At 36.7% G+C, this 22,942-nt stretch overlaps 1 protein-coding gene across 2 annotated transcripts in view; it reads right to left on the reverse strand.

The window, feature by feature from the left end:
* Positions 1–22,942, reverse strand: part of LOC150091057 (uncharacterized) — an 80,551-nt gene that overhangs the window by 44,370 nt on the left and 13,239 nt on the right. The window contains exon 1 of one of the 2 annotated variants that reach the window (XM_090381472.1): positions 3,457–3,539. The exons of the other annotated variant lie outside the window; for it this stretch is intronic. The gene's annotated coding sequence lies outside the window, so the exon portion shown is untranslated. Of the gene's footprint in view, positions 1–3,456; positions 3,540–22,942 lie in introns of those variants that run through there. 2 annotated transcript variants of the gene reach the window in all.

Raw genomic sequence — 22,942 nt, forward strand, 5'->3', positions numbered from 1 at the left:
TATTTTAAAGCAATTTACATTCCTGTTACTATATTCCAGAAGTATTTTTTTTTTTATAGGCAGGGCTATAAAACTTAATTTTTTCTGATACTGTTGCACTTGGAATACTACTATACAAATTGGAGTAGTATGGTATTAAGGGCAAGTTGCTACCATGGATAAAAGAGTGGTTGAGTGGGAGATGACAGAGTAGTAATCAAGGGATGCTGTTCTTTGTGGACTAATGTTATTAGTGGAGTCTCCCAGGGTTCATTGTTTTGTATATTGTTTTTTGCTATTGTTTTGTATATTTATCAATGATATTGATGGATGTAAATAAGGCTTAATATCCAAATTTGCAGATGATACTAAGGTTGGCAGGGTTGTTGATGACAGTAATGGCAGCGTGCTACTGCAACAGGATCTAGAAAAGTTGGGCAGATGGGCCGAGAAGCCACAACTGAAGTTTAACATTGAAAAATGCAAAGTACACATATGGGTAGAAGTAATCCCAGAGAAACATACCTAGTATGTGGTACTACACATAGGGTGGTAGAAAATGAAAGATCTGGGAGTAATTGTGCAGTCAGCTATGAAATTTTCTGGGCAGTGCAGGCAGGCTGCCAGAGCAGGTCATGGGGTTTGTCAATGATATACAGGAATTTTATGAGTAGGGAAAAGGAGGTGATTATCCCTTAGTATAAGGCAATAGTCAGGCCACGCCTTGAGTACTGCGTACAGGTCTGGAGGCCTCATTTTAGGAAAGATATAGATTTGCTTGAGCATGTACAGAGAAGGACAACAAGATTGGTGAAGGGAACGAAAGGATCCTCTTACCAAGAGAGGCTTAAGTTCTGCAAATTGCAGCAGCTGAAGACTAGGCACCTGTAAAGGTGATCTGATTGAGGTGTATAAGGCCTTGAATGGGTCGAGCACCCTGAATTCTGATGGGATTCTTCCACTTGCTCAGATTATAAACCTAAGGAAGCATAAATTCAAGTTGAGACAGTTGTAGAATAGATGTGCAGAAATTTGCCTATAGCCAGTGGGTAGTTGATTGCTGGAACAAACGTCCATCTGTGGTTGTGGAAGCTGACACATTAAATAAATTCAATGAGGAACTAGGCAAACGTTTAGAGGGAATGGATGTGTGAAATGGTTTTTGTTTTGGCTGATGCTAAATAAGCTTGCTTTCCTGCATCACATTCCTCTACTACTACCCCAATGGATAAACCAATAAAACATACTTTATCAGGTAGGAAAGTGTACCTGTGAAATTAATTGCTAAACTAGGAGAAAAAATTGTGATAAAAAATAAATTAAAAAGATAGAAAGGTGCATCAGAAAATAAGATGCTGAATGATAAATCCACGTAACAAAGGAAAGAACATCACAAACTGCTGCATTAAACATTTCAACTAGGAGCTTAACATAGCGTTTCACATTATCATTCCAAAGAGTGGTGTTCGGGAAATGAAGGATTTAACCTATTCATGATTTTGCACATATCATTTCTTATGTGAAGAACCAATGGATTACACACACACACATGCACACTAGTTTGAGCCAAGGTATCTTTTATTTATTATTTATTTTTGCAGAAGGAGAGGTTAATCTGTCAGTTTTGTGGCCATTTGTGTGTGCACTGTAAATGCAACAGGTAAAAAGAAACCTAAACTGCATGCAGAAAAAACTAAGCACAGTTCCAGTACATTAAGTTAAAACACACAAATAGGATGATCCACTTGCATGTGGCATATCCTGCACAAGAATCATTTGTATTACCATGTGCATGGGTAACAATCCTAATGCTGATTCTGATGACAAGATCTCTGCAGTAGCTATCTGAATGTTGCTCTCACAATAAGCAGAGTAAATGGTAACTTAGCTTGTAAGTAAATGGTAACTTAATTAATATACCAGGGTCGATACTTGAAACTGAAGCATTTGCTTGTAATCTACTTTAAAGTTACTTCATTAAAAAAAGAAAAGTTTTATATAAGTAGATAAACAAGATATACTAAATTAAAATAAACATTGGGCAAATAGTGAATATAACCACATGTTTGTACAGGCAACCCCATATAACATGGTACTTCTACAACACGGTTTGAGAATTGTGGCAATCCTTGCACAACATGGTACTTAATTAACACGGTTTCGCTCTAACATAGTTTGAGAATCTCAGGAAATCCCGCATAACATGGCATTTTTGAGCTTTTGTACTGGGAAAATGCTGCTATTATTTTAGATGTAATTTCAAAGTTTCCATTCCTTTTTGTGAATCCCCACTGTTGACTCGCTAATCATTGTCGCCTTCATGGTATTTTTCTAAAGCACATTTTCAATTATAAACGGGTAGTAAACTCTATCTTCTTGCATTTGCTATAATACCGATAGCTGGAATTGTGTGGGTTTTCATGTTATTATAGTGAAATGTGTTTCCCCTTCCATGAAATATTCAATCATATAAAAAACAAATAAATTTTCAGAAACTCATTACTCCGCATCTCACTTGTGCGTGCTGTGTTCTTTGTTATTAATGGCTTATCATTTTTACTGTTTTAAATTTTACAATAAAACAAAAGCCAGTGAACAGAAATATCAATTAGTATGTAACATATTACAGTATGTATTAATTAAGCTATGTATGTAAGCCTAAATTTATTTTTATTTTGCTAACTGGAAAATATTCTTCCGATTTTCACATATCATTTAACTTTGTTAATTGGTAAGTTAATAGAGTTAAATTTGTGCTTTATATCTAAGCGGGGTTCCACTGTATTTTGTTGGGAGATCCTTGGGTTCTGTGTTATTGAACTTGTGCTTGTTTGAGACCATAAAAAATTGTGACTTCGAAGCATGCAGTTTGTGACTTTTAAAGAGAGCAGAAGATGTACACTAAATCTAGATGCTGCAGATTTTAATTTCTTCCTCTTCATTGCTGCCAAGCAATTTAGAGGAAGAAATTAAATGAACATACATTATCTGACATATATTTATCACAGTTTGTAAGGCAAGATGTTTGTTCAGTTATTACAATTTATAACTTTTTTTTTATAAAAATAAAGTTAAAATACTACAATAAAAATTAAGTTTCTGATAGTTATATAAAAAATGCTGGTGGATCACTGAATTATGCCAAGCCTGGTGGATCACTGAATTATGAACACCCACCCATATTTACTGGATATGCCACATAGCTTATAGTATAAAAGGCTGAACAGCTTTGTATGCTAAAGCAGTGGTAATCTGCATCTGGTCATGCAAGTCAAAGTGATAAAGTAGCAGTAGCAGTTATTGTTATGCCCAAATATGCCACCATGGCTGTTGTGTGTTGCAGTGACAGCAGCATCTACCCTCTCTGTCCTACAATCATTCCATATTCAAAGTAATTCTCATGTATAATATATAATACCTATAATGAAATGAAGTGAAAAAAAAAAAAAACATTTTGACAAAAAAAAGACAACATACCACAGCTGACACAATTTTATGACAGAATTACATCAACTATTCTCTTCAACTACCTGAAGAGCACACAAGGCAAGACAGGATATATAAAGGTAGAGCAATTTCAAGGAAACAGTGGAAACAGGAAACTAGCTAAAAGTATGTAAAAATCTTTCATGCAGCACATATTTTCATAGGCAAAAAAAATAATAATAAATAAATAAATAATAATAATAATAAAATAACAGATAAATTATTGCACCTACTGGGAATGCAGTCATGTACAAACAGAATTAAGAAGATGGCAGTAATTTAAAGCTGGACAATCTCACTAAATATCAAATGATGAATAGGTAACTATTAACTTTGAAAAGTAGGCTTGTGGAAAAAATATACACAAACACATGATATAAAATTCAGCACATATATATATATATATATCTCCAATGTGGAATTCCAAGGGAAGTTTCAACATCTAATTACCAGCCAAGTCACATTTTTTTAATCATTGCTACCAAAGCTGCTTTGTATCCTGATTATTCAGCATTTACAAAAGAATTGATATAGCATAAATAAAGAAATAAAAATCATTTTTAAACACAAAATTTTCAAAATAAAAATTCCACCAATAATTTTATTATTAATAAAGTAGGTTTGGCTTATAAATATTGAATTATATCATATTTGTATTTGATATAAATAATGCATAAATAAACTGATTTCTGGGTTACAACTAAGTACACTTGTAGAACTTGGTTCCTCCCAGTAAATATTTTTTGTACTCTACTTTGGTAGATAAAGTAGCAGTTATGGGATGCAGTAAAGATATCGTGAAGTTTCAAAAGGGTATGATTGTGGGAGCATATGTATTGAGTGCTTCCATATCAGAAATGGCATGTCTTATCGATTGCTCATGGCCCACTATCATCAAGGTGTGTAAAGAATGGTATCAAATGGGTCAAACCACTTCCTGCCAATTAAAGTTGCACCGATAAGAAAATTGTCAGATTACTGATTAATCGGGAGATTAGTCATTACTATGCTTTCCCACCTTAATAGTCAGCAGCCCACCGAAAAAATCACATATTGCTTAATTACAATACAGTACACACAGTCAAATATCAACTAAATAATACTAATATATGGAATATTACAATAATTCATGTCTCAGAGTGTTCAATTACAGAATTAGTTCATCATCATCATCATCAGCCATTTTCAATCCACTGCAGGATGAAGGCCACTCTAGCAACTTTCCAGTTCCTTCTGTTTTGAGCACTGGCCATCCATTTACTACTCAAAAACTCATGAATTTCATCTATCCATCTCCGCCTTTGTCTTCCAGGTTTTCTTCTAGCTCCTCTTGGGTACCATTCTGTTATTTTCTTAGTCCATCTGTCATCATGTCTTCGAGCTATGTGTCCTGCCCAAGACCATTTTAGTTCTTTAGTTTTGATAAGAATGTCCTTTACTTGAGTTTGCTGCCTAATCCATGTGTTTCTCTTCTTATCTAACAGTCTGATTCCCAATATAATTCGTTCCATTCTTCGCTGTGTAGTTCTTAGCTTCTCTTCCATTCTTTTGGTGAGTGCCCAAGTTTCACTTCCATAAGTCATGGTGGGGAGTATACATTGATTCATTATTTTACATTTCAGACAAACTGGGATATTGCTCTTCAGTATGTGACTATATTTCCTGAATGCTATCCATCCAAAATTTATTCTTCTCTTGACTTCCAGCCATTTATCATTTTTACAGCTAATAACTTGTCCCAGATAAGTATATGACTCCACCTTTTCAATTACTGCTCCTTCAATCATTATTTCCCTTTCCGTGGCATACTTGTTCATCATTACTTTTGTTTTAGCCATATTCATCTTTAGTCCAAAATTCTTACTAACTGTACATAACTGATTAAGATTTTCCTCTAATTCTTTGGGATCGTGGCTTATGACCACAATGTCATCTGCAAATCGTAAATGGTTTAGGTACTCTCCGTTCACATTGACTCCTTTCTGCGACCAGTCTAATCTTCTGAAAGCTTCCTCAAGGGCAGCAGTAAACAGCTTCGGAGATATTGTGTCTCCTTGTCGAACTCCTTTCTCGATTTTAAATTTGCTACTGTCTTTGTCTAGTCTAATAAAGGATGTAGCACTCTCATACATTTTCTTCAAAATCATAATATATGGATTATCTATGCCTTGTCTTTCCAGTGCCCGAAACATTGCCTTATGCTGTATGGAGTCAAATGCCTTTTCATAATCCACAAATGCCAGGCATAATGGTGTTTTATATTCATTTGCTTTCTCCATTAGCTGTGATATTACGTGAAGGTGATCCATAGTTGAGAATCCTGTCCTAAAGCCAGCTTGCTCTTTCGGTTGATTCTCATCAAGTATTCTTTCTAATCTGTTAGTAATGACCCTTGTGAACAACTTGTAGATATGGGATAACAAGCTAATTGGTCTATAATTTCCAATTTCTGATTTATCTCCTTTCTTATGCAGCAAAACTATGATTGCATTATTCCACTGCTTAGGCATCACACCTTTTCTAATGCACTTTGTGAAGAGCCTTGCCAGTTTTTGTGTTATGTCTCTTCCTCCCAATTTTAACAACTCTACAGTAACTTCATCTTCCCCCGGGGCTTTCCGATTCTTCATTTTCTTCAATGCATGTTCTACCTCATCAGGAAGAATATCGGGTATGTCGTATGTGTTGCTACTCTGCAATCCATCTTCTCCACTGCTGGTATCATTCCCTCGCTGCTTGTATAATTCCCTATAGTAGTCTTCTGCTATTTGAATTATGCCTTCTCTGCTGTTTATAATTACACCATCGCTATTCTTCAGTTTCAGTATCATTTGTCTTTCTGTATTACTGCTCATGGCTGCTGATTTAAATCCTTTGTTTTCCCTTAATGCTTGTTCTACTTTTCTTGTGTTGAATCTTCTTATGTCCTCTCTGAGTCTCTTTCTAATGGCTTTGCATAACTCAGTATATTCAATTTTCTCCCTGTCAGTGTTTTTCTTGCTCTTCATTTGTCGTCTTTGGTTCATCATGACAAGTGTTTCTTGACTAATTTTTTCTTCTTTGGATTTCTGTTTCCCTATAGGTTTCTTGGGCTTTATCACTTTCAGATAGTTGTAATATTCCTTGTCGATATCTTGGTCCTGAGCAGTCTGCAGAAGCTCAAACTTGTTCTTAAGTTCCAGTACATACTGCTTTTTCTCCTCCTCTGTTATTTCAAAGACCTTTGTATTATTTACTCGAGTCAGTTTTTTCCTTTCCTTTCCTACATCTATATCAAGTGTACATCTTACCATTCTGTGATCACTTCCAACATTTACCTTATTCAGGACGGTAACATCATTCACAATATATCTTCTGTTAGTGAGGATGAAGTCGATTTCATTAGTTGTTAATCCATTTGGACTCTTCCATGTCCACTTTCTGTTCACCCTTTTCTTGAAAAAAGTGTTCATTACTGACATTCCTTGAGATTCTGCAAATTCCACAAGTCTTTCACCTCTTTTATTTCTTTCACCAATTCCAAAATTTCCTATAGTTCCTCTTTCTGCACTGTTTTGCCTTTTTCCAACCTTAGCATTGAAGTCCCCCATAATAATAGTGTAGTGGGTTTTCTGCTCATCTAGAAGACTCAATTTCAGTGTACATTTCTTCAACCTCTTCATCATCGTGGCTCGATGTTGGTGCATAAATCATTATAATCTTTAGCTTGTACCTCTTAGAAATCTTGAGTATTAGTCTTGACACCCTTGGTGATGTACTTTTGAATTCCAAAATGTTGTTTTTAAAATCTTTATGGACCAGAAACCCAACTCCACCTTCACTCCTTTCACTGTTTCCATTGGTGTACAGCAGATTTCCACTTGATAAACTTATAAGTGATTCATTTCTTCTTCTTGTTTCAGCCAAACCGATGATATTCCAATTCACATTTTCTAATTCCTTTTCCAGCTCTAATATCCTGTCTTCACCGATGAGTGATCGTACGTTATAACAGGCCAAGTTCAATTTCCGTGCATGGCAGCCTGGTCGTACCCAGAGATTCTTAGCACCCTCTGCTTCCACTCTGATCCTCTCGCTGCCGTAAGAGGGAGAGTGAAAGCTGCTGGGGACTGAGGGCCATTTGTATTGTTGTGCTCTCATTGCTGGAGGGTTTGGTCTTTTCCTCTTCACGCTGACCAGGCGTCTTGAAGAGAACCACTCTACACGTTCGTTGCCACCTAAGTGACGTAACAGGGCTTACCATCGAGAAGGTGTGCATGAGTGGATTTTAGGGAGGCAGGCCAACCGGACTTCTCCTAAATCTTCTGTAATAGAGAGATATTGGATCCATCAGTGTTTTAGGCTGAGTGTCTGATAACACACAGGATACCTGTTCCCCTCTAAGCCCCAGAATTAGTTATATATCTGTAACTAGTTCTTTTAGACCAGCTTCCAGTGGCATTTTTTGTATCCGGGGAACACTGATACATCATTCACACCTCACAAGCACTTCCCTGCCAGTCACGTGATCCCTACTTCAATAGTCTATACATGTCACTTGAACCCGCTAAGAAAAATTGCAACTCTTGGATCAAAAAAAAAAAATTTTTTTTTTTTTTTTTTCCTACTTAAATCTTTCTACATTGCTACCATTCTGGACTTTTGACAAGCATGGCTATACTCCAGATTATGGTACCCCTCGTATTTTGCTATGTGACAGACAGAAGGTTGCATGAAGGACATGAACTGAGAAAAATAGTTTTAATTAGAAGTGGAAAAAAAAAAACAAAAAAAACACCAATTATAAGAGGGGTCGTGTTTTTGCGCAACTTCGGGAGGGATTCAAGCAAAAACCGGTCGTTGACCACGTCCAAGGGCACAGTAAACTGGAGTTTTATCAGCAGCACTGGGGACTTTGACAATTCTACTCAACACCAATGAGTTTAATGATCTTTAATGGTTTTATAGGTAAATTGAAGTGATATTTTGTTATTTGCAGTATTAATAATGGTGTTAGAATACATATTGATGGTTATTTTTGTCAAACTTGGGACAGGACTTGAAAAAGTCATTTAGGAGGGGGGGGGGGGATGCTGGAAATTTGGAACGAAAGCCAACACAAGAACCACAGCAAATTACTGGAAACTTACTTCACAAACTGCTTTACAGCTACCACAGTTTCTTGCTGCATTCTTGGTAAACAGATGATGTGTGTTATTGGTTAGTTTCCTTTGGTTCTCATGTCTGCTTTCTTTACCTTCGCCCCCATGTTGTATTCAGTTTGTTTGTACACCTTATTAATCCATAATGTGTTTCTAATATGTTACTATTTAAAATAACTAAATGCACAAGGCATAATACATTAAGAGTTTAATATCTAAATAATATCGATGTGTAGATACACCATAGACAATTAAAAAACTACAAAGTTGTTGTGGGCATCATTTGCTCTTTCTCATATTGTGCTCTGCCTTCACGACGAGTTGCCATGATAATGCACTACCTCGAATAAGTAACGCTTCACTAATAGAGAAGACTATTGTTACTTATTCTCGGTGAGTACCACCACCCAGACATGTTTCAAGGCTATTGGCCTATCATCAGTGGGTGGGCAGGTACCCTGGTATTGCAGACATGACGACCCAGTTGTGAAGATAATCACACAATATGAGAGATGCCAAAAGGTGTATATGATAATATTTAAAATAACAATAGTCTTCTCTATTAGTGAAGCATTACATATTCGAGGTAGTGCATTATCATGGCAACTCGTTGTGAAGGCAGAGCACAATATGAGAAAGAGCAAATGATGCCCACAACAACTACTTTGTAGTTTAAGAGTTGTCTATGGTGTATCTACACACCGATATTATATAGATATTAAACTCTTAATGTATTATGCCTTGTGCATTTAGTTATTTTAAATATTATCATATACACCTTTTGGCATCTCTAAAATTGTGTGATTATCTTCACAACTGGGTCGTCATGTCTGCAATACCAGGGTACCTGCCCACCCACTGATGATAGGCTAATAGCCTTGAAACATGTCTGGGTGGTGGTACTCACCGAGAATAAGTAACAATAGTCTTCTCTATTAATGAAGCGTTACTTATTCGAGGTAGTGCATTATCATGGCAACTCGTCGTGAAGGCAGAGCACAATATGAGAAAGAGCAAATGATGCCCACAACAACTACTTTGGAGTTTTTTATGAGTTGTCTATGGTGTATCTACACACCGATATTATATAGATATTAAACTCAATGTATTATGCCTTGTGCATTTAGTTATTTTAAATATTATCATATACACCTTTTGGCATCTCTCATATTGTATGATTATATTGTGTGTGGGTCATCATGTCTGCAATACCAGGGTACCTACCCACCCACTGATGATAGGCCAATATCCTTGAAACATGTCTGGGTGGTGGTACTCACCGAGAATAAGTAACAATAGTCTTCTCTATTAGTGAAGCGTTACTTATTCGAGGTAGTGCATTATCATGGCAACTCGTCGTGAAGGCAGAGCACAATATGAGAAAGAGCAAATGATGCCCACAACAACTACTTTGTAGTTTTTTAAGAGTTGTCTATGGTGTATCTACACACTGATATTATACTAATATGTTACAAAAAGCAGAGAGTATACTGTGCATATCAAGCTTATTAATAGAAATTAGCTTTGGCTGCATATGTATTACTTAGGAATCAAATTCTAATATATATATTTTTTAATTTTCAGTAAATATTTTAATAATATCTGTTTTTTCAAGTTTTTCAAAAACCATAAGGTATATGCTATTCACCTAAAAAAATTCAGATTGGAGGCTTGAAGTGGTGGAACCCATGTTTAGTCTCTAGAGCTAAGTTCCGGTCAACCCTTCCCTATCTCTTCCATCATGCAGTATGATTGATGACTTTTGAGGTTATGATGAACGTCGTGGCGAGATCCAATATTCCTTACATTTCGAGGGTAGAGCTCTAAAACGGTGTTCGCAGGCCGGCCACTAGTTAGTACACCAGACCGAACCTATTGGCAACTCTCTAGGAGGCTTCCAGATCAGCTAGTGTATAATCTTGCTACCTCTACTCTGCCAGATAGTGACTGGAGGGAGTCCGAGTAGTGTGTATGCAGGGAGCATTGTCGAGGCCACGTTATGTCAAGGATCTGGGTATATTCTTCACACGTGTACGCCATATCCAAAAATTTCATTACTTCATACAGCATGTCCCACCCACATTTTCTTACTATTGAATACACCATGAATTGTCAAACTAATAGAGCAAGCTTATCTGCGAAAAGATCTAAATCTCCCAAGCACTTCCTAATTCATTTCACAAATATACGTGGTCTCAATTCTAATCTCAACGATGTCCATTTCCACTTGCAGTCTGCCAAACCCCATGTACTTTTTCTGACAGAATCTCAGTTATCGGTTGATTCAACTACTGCTCATCTCAGATGCCCAAATTATTCGCTGTATGATTCCTTTCGCCTCAAAGGTGGTACTTGTGCATATGTCCTTTCTGATATTCCCTGTCAGAGACTTGTCAATTTGGAATCTCCTCTCTTTGATCTCTGGCTCAAAATCTCTCTACCTCATTGTGTCAAATTCATTTGTTGTCTCTACCGCTCTCCCAACTCCACTAATCACTTGGAGCTCTTTGACTTCCTCTCTTTGCAACTTGACTTTCTCCAGTCCAACTTTCCTAACGGTGAGGTAATTTTCCTTGGTGATTTTAATGTTCACAACTCCAGCTGGCTTCCGTTTTCTAATCACACCGACCCAGCAGGTCGAGATGCTGAGGCTTTTGCAATTACTAATGACCTAGCACAGATTGTTCATTTACCTACAAGAATACCGGACAATCCTAATCATACAGCCAATACGCTTGATCTTTTTCTCACAAACAACCCTTCTAAGTACACGGTCGAAGTGAGAGGTCCTTTAGGCACTTCAGATCACAACTTGGTGATTGTCTCTTCTCCAATGGAACCTTTATCTCATGGCTATTCCCAACCTCGTGTTGTTTGGCATTACAAGAATGCAAAATGGGATGACCTGCGAGACTTCTTTTCTTCTTTTCCTTGGTCGGAATACTGTTTCAAAACATCTGATGTCAACGTTTGCTCAGATCGTGTCAGTGAAATTATTCTTGCAGGAATGGAATCCTTTATCCCACACACCACTTTAAAATCTCGTCCTTTATCTAAACCTTGGTTTTCCAATAAATGTGCTAAGGCTGTTCAAGAGAAGAATGCTGCATATTGTAACTGGCTTGTTTCTAATTCTTCAGTTTCATTTTCTGCCTACACCAAACAATTGTAAAGCAGTTATTAATCAGTCCAAACTAGAGTTTGAACAGGCTAAGAGTAGAAAACTTGCTTCTTGCCCTAATGGTAGCCGAGCATTCTGGTCTCTTGCCAAAGCTACTGGCCGCAACTTCTGCCCATCTCTGCTCCCACCTCTGTCCAAACCAGATGGTTTTGTTGTCACTTCAGCCAAGGATAAAGCTGACCTGTTAGCATCTCATTTTTCTTCCAGCTCGTGTATTAATGATCTTGGTAAAACACCTCCCACCATTCCCAACACGCTCCATTCAATGCCTCCTGTGGTTTTCCGTCATAAAGATATCAGAAGGATTTTGATGAATCTTGATACTAAGAAAGCTCCAGGTCCTGATGGTATTTCTCCACTTGTTCTCAAAACCTGTGCTCCTGAACTTACTCCTATTCTTTGCTGCCTTTTTTCACTTTCGTATTCCAAAGGTGTTTTTCCTTCTGCTTGGAAATTTGCTCATATCCAGCCAGTTCCTAAAAAGGGTGACAAATCCCTCCCATCCAATTATCATCCCATTGCAATTACTTCTACTCTTTCTAAAGTAATGGAGAAATCAATTAACCGCCAACTCTTAAACTACCTAGAAACCTTCCGTCTGATCAACGATCGCCAGTATGGATTCCGTCAGTGTCGATCCACTGGTGATATTCTGGCTAATGTTACCCATTTATGGACTAATTCAATGGAAAGGTTCGGTGAAACACAAGTAGTTGCTCTTGACATCTCAAAGGTTTTTAATAGTGTTTGGCATAAAGGTCTTCTAAACAAGCTTCCATCTTATGGTTTGCCAACTGTTTTTAGTAATTTGTTATCCAGTTTTCTCTCTAATCGCTCACTGAGGGTGATGGTAGATGGCTCTCTGTCTTCTAACTTCTCCACTAATGCTGGTGTCCCCCAAGGTTCAGTTCTTTCCCCCACTCTTTTCCTCTTGTATATTAATGACCTTCTTCCATTGACTGGAAATCCTATCCATAGTTTTGCCGATGATAGCACATTGCATTCCACTTTCCATTTTGAGAAACCTTGTCCTGCTCGATCAGCTTCAACTTCTCGAAAATCTGCTACCAATTCCTTAAATGCCGATCATCAGGTAATTCTCCAGTGGGGCAAAGGCAACTTAGTTGATTTCAACCCTTCTAAAACTCAGTCTTGTCTTACATCTCGCAAAAAGGATTCTTCTGCTCCTATGCTTATCTTTAGTGACACTCTGATTTCTAGGCAAAATGATATATCTCTTTTGGGAATTACCCTGACTTCTAATCTCTCTTGACACAAGCACATTACATATATTGCTTCCTCTGCATCTAAAAAGCTTGGTTTTCTCTTTCGCTCTCGGCGTTACTTTTCTTCCGAACAGCTGCTCACTCTGTATAAGTCGCAAATCCGCCCTGCCATGGAATATTGTTCCCACATCTGGGGTGGTGGTGGTGCCCCCAAAACCTCTCTCAGGCTTCTTTATTCCATTCAGAAGAGGGCAGTTAGGTTAATTAATGATTCATCTCTAACAGAGTCTCTCCACTCACTTTCTCATAGACGTACTGTTTCTGCTGCATGCCTCTTCTACATATACTTCCATGGGCACTGTTCTTCTGAATTGGCTTCTATAATTCCCGCTCTCTCTTTCAAAACAGTCCGAACCCGTGCCGCCCCCAGCCAACATCCATTTACTGTCCAACTTCAAACCCACAGAACCAACTTTTCATCTTCCTCATTTATTCATTGAACTGCCGTTTTCTGCAACAACCTTCCTTCATACGTATTTCCTGAAAATTACAATCTACAGAAGTTCAAGTCCAATGTCAACAAATATTGTTTCGTTTTCTCAACCTCCAACCCAAGCACGGTACTAAGTACTATAGGTTCTAATACCTCTCGTGTTTGGGGTTCACATAAAAAAAAAAAAGCTGGTATATGGCATATACCCTCCATTACAGCCGTGGATTTAAGTAATTCTCAAAGTGACCATTATGGCACCAAGTATTGCATGGAAGTATTTTACGATAAATGCAAAGGACAAAACTGTTTGCATATGTAATTTATGCGATATGACCATATCAAGGGGTTCCACAGAAGTCGCATAGAAGTCACAAATATGATGAATAATCTCAAAATGTTCCATCCGGAAGAATTGTCAAAAGAAACAGAAGCATCAGATAAGTTGAAAAGGACATGTGCTGAATGTTCAGGAAGTAGCAGCACCATTGAACCACCTGCTAAAGTGCAAACTACTATAGAAGCAGTATTAACAAAGAAGCTTTGGGATATTAATGACCACAAGTCCAAAGAGATACATTATTTAATTGGAAAAATGATAGCTGTTGACCTTCAACCATGTTCTGTAACACATGACATTCGATTCATTCCAAAGGCTATTAAAAAAAAAATTTGCCCAAATTACAGTATTCCAAGTAGAAAATATTTCACTGATAATTGCAGATATATTTCAGAAGGTAAAAACAAAACTTCAAACATCCCTTGATAAAGCCACCAACATGTCTTTAACCACTGATATTTGGACAGCTACTACAAATAGTTCTCCGTTTCTGAGTATTACAGGCCATTGGCTTAAAAATGAATTTGAACAATACAGGGCCGTCTGAAGAATTCTTCTATTTTCAGGCTCTCATACAGGGATACGGATCAGTGAAGAGCTGAACAATGTGCTAGAAGAATATAAGATCTCAAAAAGCAGTCTCCCTCACACTGTGAAATTCTGGAGCAAATATGGTAGCTGGTGTCACTGTTTACAGTCACAATCATGTTTCATACACACATTAAAACTTTCAATAAATGACTCCATGTTTGCCCAGTAGGCTGTAAGGACTGTTGTTACCATTAATAGGAATATTGTAAAATATTTCAGCCATTCTGCTTCAGCAGTTAACAAATTAATGGAAATACAGGAGCAGCTAAATTTAAAGAAGCATAAATTAATTCAAGATGTATCCACTCGTTGGAATTCAACTTATTACATGCTGGAAAGAAACAGAACAGCGAAAAGCTCTCAACAACATATGCTGTAAATAACAATATTCCAACATTAAGGTTTTGTAGAAAAAAATTGTCCTACTCCTAGGTCCATTTAAAGAAATCACTAATGAAGCTAGTAAAAGATAATCTACATTTCAATAATAATCTCTACAATTTTGACTCAATTTATTTTTGCCCAAAGCTGTCCAAAATGATAATTTTGGTGGAATTCTTACCACAGTTGAGGAACTTAAATCATCAATTGTGAAAAGGTTTTACGGGGAAAATACAGGGAAAATAAATCTGTGTTTATCTACTTGTATAGATTTAAGATGAAATTTCAAAGAAGTGATATGAAAAACAAAATAAAGGAATGGGTTTTAGAAACTCCGGAGGAAGATCAAATGGAGGTAAGAGAAGCTTGATATTTCAAAAGGATATGCTTCAACCAGTTCTACTGAAGATCTAGATACCCCAGGTTTTACTATGACTTTTCAAATTTGTTTGATGAATTAGCTTCTGCTAAGACAGTGTTCAAAACAAAGAAACAGAAGAAATGTCATCCGGAGTAAGTTCAAAAGAAAAGTAATCCTCAAAAAAAAAAAAAAAAAGAAGAAAAGAGAGCAAGCATTATTCAGTGTTGCACTCAAGAATTGAATCAGTATTTAAATTTGCCATTACTGCATAGAAACAATAGCCCATTTATGTGGTGAAAAACCATAAGAGACAAACTACCTCTTCTGAGTAAACTGGCTTTGAAATATTTAAGTGCACCAGCTTCATCAGTTGAAAATGAAAGAATATTTGATACTGGTGGTAATTTATATGAACCTGCAAGAAACAGGCTATGTCTGTCAAAATGGGGAAACTGCTGTTTTTGCATTACAATTTAAGAGTATTCAATTTTGATTACTTTGCGTAAAACTACTTTTAATTTGTTTTTTTTCCTTTATACTGTGTTAAAAAAGGTAATAAATTTGATGTAAATACCTGTTAGGTTTCATTTTCATTGTATTTTCTGTATTAATAAAAATAAATTGGCTATAAGCTATCTGATGAATCTCTTGGTAGTGATTAGCTGGCTTACATTTAGCAGGAAATGGCCGATTAATAAAACCGATTAAGCGACAAAAACCGATTAACAATTAATCGGCCAAGGAGCCGCTTATGTACCAATTAATCAGTGCATTCTTACTGCCAACAGAACTGTAAATGTTTGTGGCGAGCAAAGGGTGTGCAGTACATTGTACAGGCTCAACAGCAGGTCACTGTGCGACAGGTGACATTGCAATACACTATGGGAAATGGAAGAACAATATCCCAAATGATGATGCACCGCACACCCACACATATGGGGTTCCAAAGTAGATGACCCAAGAGACACCTCTCCTCACTGCTGATCATCGTTGACAGTGAATGCTGTGGTGTCAACAATATTCTGGTTGTACAGTGGAGGACTGGAAGCAAGTATGCTGGTCAGATGAGTTGGATTAGTCCAAATAAATGGTGCAACATGCCGATGGATGCTTTTTGTGTACGGCACAAACAACACAAGTCCATGGACCCATTGTACGGTTCCCACTATCCAGGCAGGTAGTGGTGGTTGCTTAATATGGAGCACATTTTGTTGGCAAGAACTAGGAGCTTGGTGTGTATGGACCAATGTTTCACTGGCCAGGTCTATCAGCAGCCCTTAGGAGACCACGTGTATCCTGCCAAGTTGCATTTTTCCCCCGGAAGAAATGGGATCTTTCAAAACAATAATACACCATGTCATCAGGCCTGCACTATGCACAAGTGGTTTGAGGAACACAATATTATCACAATTTTATCACTGATCTTGACTGGCCTCCAAATCTGCCCGATCCCAATCCAATTGCACATCTATGGAATGTTTTGGAATGGGAAGTGAGGTGAACGGACACACAACCATCATCTATTCTGACACTGCAGAGAGCCTTGCAAGCAGCATGGCTGCATATTCGTAGGAAAATGTCTTCCAACATCTAGTGGAGCCAATGCCTAGGCAAATGGTGACTATTATCTGTGGGCCAATTATCTGTGAGAACAGTGGGCAGGTGGTCATAATTCAGTGAATTATACACACGGCTAGCATGTGTGTTGAATTTAATAACAAGAAAGTGAAAACAAGAAGGCAAAAAAATGGAAAAAAGAGGAAGTAGTCTAGTGCAGTCGAAGGCAGCAAATGCTAAACCTATGCAGAGCATAGGTTTAGCATTCTGTGGCATTCCATAGACAATAAAGTAGAAAAAAAGGAAGGGAACTAGAGAGTGATAGAAGGTAACAAAAAAAAAAATAAAAATAAAATAGCAACCAAGTTGCTATTTTTCTTACAATCCTGGCCATTGACACTCGACAAGAGGCTGATTTTGTAACTTGTGTGGCAACATCCTCATTTTATCAATTTTGAAATTATCTAATATCTCATTATTGCATATATTTTTTTTGTTACCTTCTATCCCATTTTTTCACTCTCTAGCTCCCTCTTTTTTTTTTTTTCACTTTACACACACACACACACACACACTTTTTTAAACTGTGTATTATGTCCTTATAATTATACATTCATGGGCAAATCAGTATGTTGTGCAGGCAGAAAACATCAGAATAACTTACCTGAAAGCCATGCACTTTTAACCTGAGTAGAGGTTCCATTAATTAAAATCTCTGCTCTAGAAACACAGCCCCAAATGAAGTTCTTTAAAGATTCTTCCCAAGGTATGTGGAATATTGTATAAGGTAAGCAATACCCAACTTTCTCGTGGCTAATTTTCTTCTTATGTTCCTGCATGTTGTGATGTCACATGGAAGACAAAGCTTGAAGTAACCTGAATATTGTGTTATGCAAGACATTTTTAAACTGAAAACTTTACTTTTTATATTCAGTTGGCAAGAATGAGAAAATGTAGGTTTTTGCGATGTGACATACTTCAAAGTTGTTAAGGAACAAGTTTCTTTTTGATGGAATTCATGGAATTATTTTGCCTGATGGTACAAAAATTACAAAACAATTAATAAAATAATTAGCTGATAACCAGAAAAATGAACGGAAAAGCGTATGAATCTAAGAGGACTATCCTGTCTTCTCGGTTATTTTGAGCCAGCAGAATTAATCTGCTTAGTTAATACAATGTTCTTAATGCGAACAAAACTCGTTCATTCACAACTAGTTGCCCAGATACTATGTTACTTTCAAACAAATGTCACAACCAAAAGGTTAATCTACCATTTATTTAAAATATGAGACAGTACTATGACAGCCTATTTAATTTTGGATTGAATAATCTTAAGTAAATCCTTTGATAAATAAGCAGGGGAATACAGCTGAAGTGAATAGCAAGGAAAGAAGCAGACACAGGAGTAGATATAGCCATCTGAAACAGAAAATGCCAAATCTTCACCAATCTCATTCTGCAAGTCTCTCATCTGATAGCAAGTATGCTTCAAAAACAATAAACACACAAAATGGTACTGAAGGAGTTGTTCAACATTAACTGCAATAAGGTAGATGATGTAAGAGCTTAAATTATCAAATAGCCTAACAATAGACTTATTAAAATTATATTTGTAGAAGAATAAGAGAAATTTACCTCAACATGATATGTAGAATACTTCCATATGATACTCTCCAGAAATTAAAAATGGAATCATATGGAAGTGTTTTAATTTCTGGAGAGTATCATATGGAAGTATTCTACATATCATATTGAAATAAATTTATCTTATTCTTCTACAAATATTGATATAAATGTAGAACGTATTGATCATCATAGCTATGTTATATACTATTAAAATTATATGTAATTAGGAAAATTATCCAATCTTCTCTTATGGTTTTTGCAACCAGCAGGATTTAAATTGCTTCAATAATGCTCACATCGAACACCTTATGTTTGCAAAGAGTTGCCCTGACGTTGTGCTACTTTGAAACAAATGACATTATTATTATTAGCCATATGGTGCAAGGAAGCCTGAGGCTTATGCTGCACTGCCCAAAAAAAAAAAAAAAAAAAAAAAATTCCCTATTACCCTGAGAGAGAGAAGTAGAAAAGAATCACCAAGAAATAGAAGAATGATGATATCCAGCTCAGGATCCTGGGTGTGCCAAGCCCATACTAGATGTGAGCCCCTGGGGGTATCAGAAAGTTAATCTGACATTTATTTTAGGCTTACTGACATCACTGGAAAGGAGTTAGTCTTACCAGAACTACAAATCACATACTTGGGATTACTCTTTCCAGGTCAGTATTCTGCACATTACATATCAAGATCTCTTAAAATGAAAGTAGAGCATCTTTGCCTTTAGCCAGCAGGTGGTTGGTTGGTTGGTGGAACAGACTTCCATCCTTTGTTGTGGAAGTTGATAGCCTAAATAAATTTAAGGCTGAGCTGGACAGGTACTTTGAACGAACGGAGGGGTGAAATGGAAGAGTTTTTTTTTTTTTTTTTTGGCTGATGCTGCATAAGCTTGCTTTCTTGCATCACATGCCTCTACTAATGCTAATAAAAAACATGGCTTCAATCCTCAAACTTGCCATCACAAGTTGCCCTGATATAACATTACTTTGAGACATTTGATACTAGTCTGCTGCCGACCGGGCTAGCCAGGTGGGTAAAGTGCCTACCTGGCAACCGAAAGGTAACGGGTTCGAATCCCACCTCGGGTTTGGATCACAGTAAAATACAAAAACTTTGTGAGGTGCATTATGGCCACAGAAGCTGATGCGCCAACAACTAACAAAAAAAAAAAAAAAAAAAAAACCTAGTCTGCTGTTGTTAATGAATAAATTGACCTTTCCTTTCAGAGATGACATAGTATTGCCAAAAGGTTAATATATATTTAGCCATTGTCTCATCTTTTATAAATGCTGACTTAACCTTTCAAAACGAATGACATCACAATCTGTAGTGAATGCAAAGTTTGTTCTGCTATCTCCATGAAGTACTAATAGTGTAAAATGATTGCAAAGAAGCAAGCTATACATCATTAGCCAAACAAAAAAGAAAAAAAAAAAGAAAACCTACCTGCATCATCTGTCCATCCCTTCTAACAAATTTTCTAACCCTTCCTTAAATTTATTCAAACTGAACCTACACCCACAACACCATATGGAGTTTGTTTCAACACTCAGTTACTCCCAATGACTTTGAAAGAAAATTCACATATCTAATCTCTAGGGTGCCATTGCCATTTAGTTAACTCAATCCATTTAATACCTTTAAACACTTTAATCAGTTCTCTTTGCAGGAGCCTAGTTTCCAGATGCTGCAATTTGCAGTACTGAAATCTTTCCTGGTAAGAATACCCTTTATTGGCACCAACCAATTTTATAGTTCTTCTCTGCATCCTTTCCAACAAATTTATGACATTCCTAAAATAGGGTTTCCAAACGTATGCAGTATATTCAATATGTGGTCTGCCCATTACCTGACACAGCAGGATAATCACTTCTTTATCCCTGCTGGCAAAATTCCTATACATCACTGACAAGAACTCCATGGGCTATTCTATACATCACAGCTTGCCTGCACTGCTTAGAGAATCTTATTATTATTATCAGCCATATGATGCAAGGAAGCCTGAGGCTTATGCTGCACCAGCTAAAAAAAAAAAAAAAATTCTGAATTACCCTGAGAGAGAGAAAGGGGGGGGACAAGAGTCAGAAGTAGAAGGGAATCACCAACCAAGAAAGAGAAGAATGATGATATCCAGCTCAGGACCCTGGATGTGTCAAGCCCATACTCACCAGATATGAGCCCCTGGGGTTAATGTGAGACTGATTTGTCCCTAAATCTTTTTTCTACTCCCCTAACTGAGATTGGCATCACTTAGATGGTACATTATTCTAAGATTACCACTACTTAAAATGTGGGATGTTGCATTTATCACTGTTACACTTCAGTTGCCATTGTCTAGGCCATTAGCCGAGTTTATCTAGACACTCAAAGTAGCATACCCCAATTGTCTTCACCATTGTGCCCACCTTTGTATCAACAAACTTAGACATCAAACTTGAAATACACACATGAACAGTAATGGCCCCAACACCGACTGCTCTGAAACTCAACTAATAATTAGTCCATAAAGAGCAGTGCCATTTATAGCCACTCTGACTTTTAATGCTTAATCATCCTTTCATTCATAGTGGTAACTTTGCTTCATTGCTCCAATTTATACAACTGTAGTCACTGTGGTACAATATCAATGGCTTTACTGTAGTCTCAGTATATAATGTCAAAATTAATCTCTGCAGATTTATCTTTAACCACTCCATGTTATGATTGCCTTATAACTCCACTCCTATCAAGATGATCTTGCGTTACTTCTTTAACTATTGATTTCATCATTTTCCTGGTACAGCGGTTGAACTTGCAAGTCTGTAGTGATCCACCTTACTCTCTAAACCACTCTGATAAATAAGAGATACGTTTGCATCTCCAATCTACAGGGACTTCCGAATTTAAGGATTCTCTCATTATTATGGTCAAAGGTTTAACTACCTCTCATGCAGTTTCTCTTAATATAATCTGATAGATTCCAACTACCTCAAGTACTTTCACTTAACTGCAGTATTTTCTCTTCCAACTTCCTTTCTCCTATGATAAATTCTTTTTTTTTTTTCTTTTTTTTTGACATTAAAAACAGTTTTGCCAGAATTATTTAGAAAAAAGCATTACATTACCTAGAAATCGTCAAGAAACATGATGCGTATAGGTTGCATTTGTTGCGTGCAATGCATGAGCACAATAAAACTCAATTGTACACAACAAGTGCAGTGACACAAGTACAACTGAGCAGTGACACACTACGTTATACTGTTATATCAGCATAATGATTAATACGCGACGGACTGTGCCAAAATCTACAGCCCAGTGTTCAAAGGAATATCGTGATAGAAAGAAAGGGAAGTTGGACAGAAATGTGAATCCAGATGAAATTCAACAAGTGTTTCGTTATACCTGGGTGTTCTCAAACTGCACCCAAAAAACGAGCTGAAATAATGAAGGAATAACAGAAGAAAAGGAAATTCAAACTATTCTAAATCATAATGAAATTCAACCACAGAGTTCTACTATGCCTGATACTTATCAGGAATCTAAAACTCCAGCAGAACAAATGAAGGAATATTGTGCATGAAAAAAAGTGAAATTAGAAATGGCTAATAATGAGATTCCTGATTACATTAATCAGGAATCTCATTATTAGTGTCTACACAAGCTGACAGTGAGTTTGAAAAACTAGTTTACAAAACTCATTTGGATTTAGTTGTAATGTTTATGATCATTTATGGTTTCAATTAGATTTGAAACCATTTCCAACAACTTCATATGAATTACTTCAAAATGAATTTCATTTACAAGAAGTGAGTACTTTCATGACATGTAATACATGTCATAAAAGAGGGACGGATACTAACTATGGCCACGTCAAATGGATTTATATATCCAACATATCCTACTCATTTGAATCCAAGGATGTTTTGTACTGAGCGTTTGATATCACCCTGATTACCCTTTATGCAAATTCGTCGTTTACGTTATGAACATGGACAATATGGGATCATTGGACAAGTAATAAATGTACCAGTTAATGTAAATACGATGGTTCATCAATTACCTAGAGAATTAGACGATGATTATGCCATTAATGTAAATATAAAATGAAGACTCATACATAAATCATCATATCTACAAGGATGTGTGCAGAAGAAAATAGTGACACTATGGTTACGGTATTTGATAAATTCACCTCTGTAAAAATTCTATGGCATAAAAGTGAGTGGCGATTTCTTGGAGACAAATTATGATAGTGAACAGGAACATTCAGATGAAATTGTGGAACCTGTCAAAAATGATGAACTATTGTTAATTCAACAACAAACATTATTATGGTCTGAAGATAAATATTTCTATTAGTGCAGGGTCACAAATCATCTCCAACAAGTTTCATATTTTATATTCGTGAGGAAGAACTTTCGTTTCCAGCTATATATTTGGGACATGCACGAAAATTTAAAAATTGATTGAAAATTACTTCCTTTATGATGGCATCGAGTGAAATTCGTAGATCTGATCATAGTGAAATAACTCCCCAACATCTGCAAATTATGCAATGAAAATTATGCAAATGCATACTGCAGAAAATTTGCAAATTGCATTT

Source organism: Mastigoproctus giganteus, chromosome 1 (genome assembly GCF_048544385.1).
Source record: "Mastigoproctus giganteus isolate SK-2022 chromosome 1, ASM4854438v1, whole genome shotgun sequence".
Lineage (NCBI taxonomy): Eukaryota > Metazoa > Arthropoda > Arachnida > Uropygi > Thelyphonidae > Mastigoproctus > Mastigoproctus giganteus.